The sequence below is a fragment of the Aegilops tauschii genome, chromosome 5, assembly GCF_002575655.3.
Source record: "Aegilops tauschii subsp. strangulata cultivar AL8/78 chromosome 5, Aet v6.0, whole genome shotgun sequence".
Lineage (NCBI taxonomy): Eukaryota > Viridiplantae > Streptophyta > Magnoliopsida > Poales > Poaceae > Aegilops > Aegilops tauschii.
Genome location: NC_053039.3, coordinates 477,582,856 through 477,588,760, shown reverse-complemented (window position 1 = coordinate 477,588,760; position 5,905 = coordinate 477,582,856). Strand labels below are relative to the sequence as shown.

The window sequence follows — 5,905 nt, the reverse complement described above, 5'->3', positions numbered from 1 at the left end:
ATGCCTAGTGAATTTTGAGAGAGAGAGAGAGAGAGACAGAGAGAAAGAGAAACCTCATCAAATGAAATGGTTTCACAAAAAATGAAACATTATGCTTGTTGTCAAAATTAAACCACTGAAATGCAATGAGCATACCAAGTTTGACGTTTTCTATATAAATTTTCTATATGATGGAGATTTAGACATGTGATATGTAGTGTTGTGTACTACTAGTGCTGTCACACATGAATAATTGGAAAATAAAGGATATGTGCTTGCCAAGTGGCCTATGTTTGCAGGGAACACCTCCGAGTGGCCTATGTTTTGCCAGAGTGTTGATTCATTTCCGTTTCGGCAAATTTCATGCGCTCGATAAGTCCTATTTTAGCAAAGGTCATGCCGGATTTTTTCGTGAATTTTAGCATGACTTGTGCAAGAATATGTAGGAAATATCGAGTGCCCTGGATTTGCTAGAAAGATAATTAAACGACATTTCAGGTTGACTTTAAGTCTGTCGGTGCTCCATACATGACAGTTAAAAAAATCAGTGAGGGAGAGAGTCTCCACCATATATGAGAGAAGAAGAATGCCGACTGTTGTCGTGGAGGAACAGTGGTATACACAGCTCACTAAGGTTCAAGTCCTGGTGCTTGCATTATTTCTGGATTTATTTCAAGATTTCCGTAACTCGGATATGAGCGCTTGCGTCTGTACTATGTTCAAAAATAAAAAAAACCATGAGGTGCTGTGGCTGGAATCCGCACACTTCAGAACCTCACAACGTTAATTTGTTTGTTGCCCCGCAAAAAAAATTGGTTGTTTTTCGCAAAAAAAGAAAACTTTAATTTGTTTGTGTCGCAGTGACTTCGCCTCGCGTCGGATTGACCATTTCAGATAGACGCAGAACCTGAACAGAAAAAAAAACGTGACGCTTCATGTCAACAGCAAACGAACGAGGGAGCGCCTGGTGCTCGTTGCAGGAGCAGTACCCCCGTCACCGTCGGAGCTCGATCCACCGAACCGTAGGTTTTTTTGTTTCCTCCGGCGGGTGACGCCGGCCAAGTTAATGTCGGCACGATTTCTATGCGTCCCCATTCTTTATTTTCTCTCCCAGGCTGTTTGGAAGTGGCCATCGCCCGACTCCTGGTGAGTAATCTTCTTTTTGTTTGGTTGATCATCTTGGGAAGCTTCTGCAATTTTCAACGGAAATTGTAACGGTGATATTACTATACATGAGATTTTGAAGTGTCGCTATCTCTGAGGCAAGCGGCTGAGCTCCTCCTTTTGACTGGAGTAGTTGTTGATCGACAGTTTCCCGCAAGAAAAAAAAAAGCAAAGCATGCATGACTCGATGGAGTGGAGATCGATCCATGATTGATTACTTCGCTCTGAAGGAAGAATATTGATATCGAATTCGGCCTTTTCTTTTAGTCTACAAAATGTGCAGTGTGTCATGATTGTGCTCGAACGATCTGCGTCGTGTACGTGTGCGCGTACATATTATCATCATCATCATCATCTAAAGCAAATCGAGCATCTTGGAACTTGGACGTCGTGTTCCTCGATCAAAGAGCTTGTGTATGTATACATCTGCCTCAACCCCACTCCCACACTGGGGGTGTCCTTCATGGCGGCGTCTCGGAGTTGCTGGCATCGTGTCTCTGTCGATCTCTCAGATCGACAGCGTTAGGATTCATGGATGGTGTTGACGAGGCGGCGGCGGCGAATCCATCAGGCGTATCTCTCCTTCTGCTCTGTTCCCGTTGCTGTGGCGTTGTCTCCGACGTCATGGTGGAGCAGGGAGGTTTTGTCATTCAGGAGTACGCGCAGGCGGTTGTCTACACAAGTGACAACTGGAAGATGGAGTATCTTGTGTTGGGTCTGTGGTCGAAGGCGGGCTGTTCTGGTTTCCTTCTCCAACGTCGTCTTCATGCGAGGGTGTCAGTTCTGAAGTTCAATGGCGTGTCCGGGGACATGTTGCCCCGGTCTGATTCTTTCAACGGCTATGGTTTTGCTTTTGGCAAACTACTTTGGAGGTCCGTAAAGCCGCTGATCAGCGATGGAGCCGTGTCGAGTTTGGGTGAAGAGGTGATCTGTCTTTTTACCCTTTGGTGGCCGCTTCGATGGTGTCGAAGGAAAGGGACAGGCGCTGGTATTTTGCATAGGATTTTCCTATCTTTTCAGTCATGTATGGTCGGTGCTTACATGCCTTGTAACTTGATCTTTATTCTATATAAACTAGATCGGGAACGCGCCTTTGCGCGAGGGGGCCGGCCCCGACGTTATAATTAGAGTTAAATACATCTAGAGTACACCAACTTGCGCTGTGGGTATAATTTCGTAAAAAACTTGAAAATTGAGACAAACCAGTCACTAAACATGTTTTGCGGGTTCACTTGTACACAAATCGAGTCCGCAATTGCCACATTGGACGCCACGTTGGTCATAGTCCCATCCACACCCCAGCAATATTTGCAGAAAAGTCCCCTTTTATATATTAAACTAACTGAAACTAAAAGCACTCTATCTGACAGTAGCCTAATTGAACTGAAAGCACCTAACTGAAACCAAAAGGAGAGCTCGACACTTCACGAGCACGAACACAGCAGAGCATATAGCACGGCGACGTCCCATGGACAGCTGCCCGCTTGCCTCCGCGTCATGCGCCCTCGATGGCGTTGCGTCCTCTGCTGCCGCAACCTATGCAGCGTATGGCCGGCGGCAACATGCGCTCCTCTGCTGCCGCAGCCAGTCGCCGATGCAGCATACGGCCGGCGGCGAAGACGCTGCAAATAAAAATTAATAGCAAGACATCCTATGTTTTAGCATGATCTATTTTTTACATCACAGAATACAACAAAACTTTCCAACAACATTCCCACGAGCACAGAATTCAGGCATAAGTCATAGGTAAATTATGACATAATTCATAGCTAAATTCAGGAGCTGGAGGAAGTGGTTCAGGCAAGATTCAGACCAAACAAAGAATTAAGGTTCAGGCTAAATCTAGAGTTAGCCAAAAGACATGTCTAGATCAGAAACAAACCAGCACAGTGCAGGATTTAGAGCATTACAAAATATAAAGTTCATTCACCATGTGTTGGCATCACAATAGTATTACTCCTCTTGAGTGCTTCAACAAAATGTCCTTCTATCATCCAGCCCACGGAATATGCCATTTTGTTCAAACACCGCTGTAAAGAAATTAGAATTTTCCCCTGCAAGTAGAAGTGCACAATTGTTACTTGTCACTAAAAACGCTAACTATTGTTAATGAAAATGCATATTATTTATTGTACAATATTTTACAACAGCACTTCCAAATCTGCACCTAACCATATATCAAGTATTGTTCCTAACAAACTACATTACAGTAAATTCTGCCACTCCATTCTGAACCTATATCAAACTACAGTACAATAATTTCTGAACCTATATCAAACTACAGTACAGTAATTTCTGAACCTATATCAAACTACAGTACAGTATTTTCTGAACCTATATCAAACTACAGTACAGTATTTTCTGAACCTATATCAAACTACAGTACAGTATTTTCTGAACCTATATCAAACTACAGTACACATTGATCATAACAGGATAATGCACAGGGGAGCACACAACGACATCACACATTGATCATAGGCCCAAGCAGGCATATTTACGTGGATGAGGTTCATGAGCACATCAGACAATAGACTACAGAGCACGAACAGGTAGACGTCAACAGATTGCAAAGCTCGTTTACATATAAACTAAATGTGCTATTATTTCTAGTGAAAAACCATGATATTCCAATTCCTGTTTGTAATGTTAAATACTAATTAAAGAACTGTGGGGCAGTGCTTCAAAACTTTAAATTGCAAAAGCAATAAACCTGGGAAGCAAAGCCTCCAGGACATGCATAGGAGGACAGCTCACATCAAAAATAGAATATGACCTTTTATGCTAGTCAACCAGAAGGCCAATTGAATATACGTTATTAATTGCTATCAAGAGAGCCAAAGCAACACATGGATTTCATTTTTTTTATTGGATGAAGCGCATAATGTATACTGTATAAACAAATTCAAAGTTCAGTTATGGTCAACCATACCTTGATACAAGTAGGTCTAATATTGCAAACTGAAACCGCGATGTCGACAAAATAAGCTGCACATCGAGCACTGAAATATCATCTGCACATCAGAGACCTTGCACGATGCTCTATCCAATTTGTTGCGAGTCCAGAATATGCTCTTTCTTAAAGATTAAAATCATATAGGTAAAAGATGTACAAAACAACAGACAATCAAAACCCAGTGCTAGAAGTAAGGCTCCTCATAGTAAAAAAAATCATGTTGAGCAAATCTTGACCTTTCAGGATGCTCTATCCAAGTTGAGAGATATTTTAAAGCAGTAAATGGTGTTTGGAGTAGCACTTGACAATGGCATAGGAATGCTCATGTGTACAAATTACATGGTAATTAGAGAAAGTAGCAAAGCTCAGGTGCACATGGATCCACAACACCATATCGCAAATCAACCAGAGTAATAGACATCATTACTTTGGATAACCTATAGCCGAGTTACATTGGATACGGATGCTACTGCAGTGAAAATCTTAGTATCACACCATTGTTGACAAAAGATAGGAGGGGCTACTACTGCATCATTATATTATTTATAAGAAAAAATTTACATGAGTAATTCTAAACTCTTAGCTGCCCACAATCTGAATTGTCAACAGCCATATTCAATTCCCTTTGATAACCTAAAGACACCATGCCCAATGAGAAGAAGACAAATGAGATTAGAATGCAAGTTACTGAATCATATATAGGATAAACACCTCCTGAACCTGTTTTTTCTGAGTAGGGGCCCGCCTCACCTTGTCGTTGTAGCCTACAGGTTGGCGCTTGGGGGGGGGGGGGGGGGGGGGGGGGCATGGAGAGGCCAGGGATGTGGTTCTCCTGTTGCAAGCGCCGATTGGAGATGCAGCAGGCCAAGGGGCTAGCAGCATCTCACTTCTTCCTCGTCTGTTTTTTGGTGGAGACCATGCCTCTCCTTCTCCTAAGCGCCGTGTAACAGGGGGAGCACGCACCAACGATCCTCGAGTGCAAGAAAGAAGGAATGAGTTAGGCGAGATAAGCAGGGGTGAGGGCGTTATATACTGCCAATTTTTGGAGCAAAGATAAGCCGAAACTAACAGCGTCAGATCAGCCAAACATCCAAAACATCTGAACCTGAGATGACAACCCAGAGATCCACATTCCATATATACTGCCAATAGTAAAACTATTCATCAAACCCAAATCAGTCACTTATCAAGCAAAAACAAGCCAAGACTAACTGCATCCGATCACCAGATGCCATAACACCCAATCCAACAGCTGCCACAATAACAAAGAGATCCCCACTCCGTATATTTCACTAATATACAAACAGTTGTTATGTCCAATTGACCATTTCTAAAGCAAAGTTAAGTTGAAACTAAAAGCATCAGACAACCAAAACACCCCAAATTCCATAACCTGAGATCCCATGGCACCCAGTCCAACAGTGAATGATCTCATGAACCTAATTAAGTAGTGTATATATGAACCTAAACAACAAGACATAGCTGAACAACAACACGAATAGCAGCTGCATGCGGATCCAATTGATATATAGTAAACAAAAGGCCCAGAAAAATCACCTCCAGAGGACGTCTCCAAGGAGCATCAAGTCGCCATCCTTGTCTCCATTCTGCTCACCGTCTCCACGAAACTCATCTCCTTGTTCCCACAGTTGCCTGGCTCTGAGATTCAAATCGTCAGAAAGCCACCAGAAGAGCAACGCATCGCGTGCTCGTCTTTGCGGAGCAACGACGCGATTAGCGGTCTACACAGTCTTCCCAACGGGGAGAGCAGCGGCGTCGGTGGCGGCGATGGGTGAAAAAGGGAAG

At 43.2% G+C, this 5,905-nt stretch overlaps 1 long non-coding RNA gene across 1 annotated transcript; it reads right to left on the bottom strand.

Annotated features, from left to right (window-relative positions):
* Nucleotides 1-2,306: 2,306 nt before the first annotated feature.
* Nucleotides 2,307-5,511, bottom strand: LOC141022141 (uncharacterized). The gene is made up of 4 exons (XR_012183154.1): nt 4,850-5,511; nt 4,076-4,732; nt 3,074-3,197; nt 2,307-2,765 (listed from the first exon to the last, which is right to left on the bottom strand). It is a non-coding gene; the product is annotated as an uncharacterized lncRNA (long non-coding RNA).
* Nucleotides 5,512-5,905: the final 394 nt, after the last annotated feature.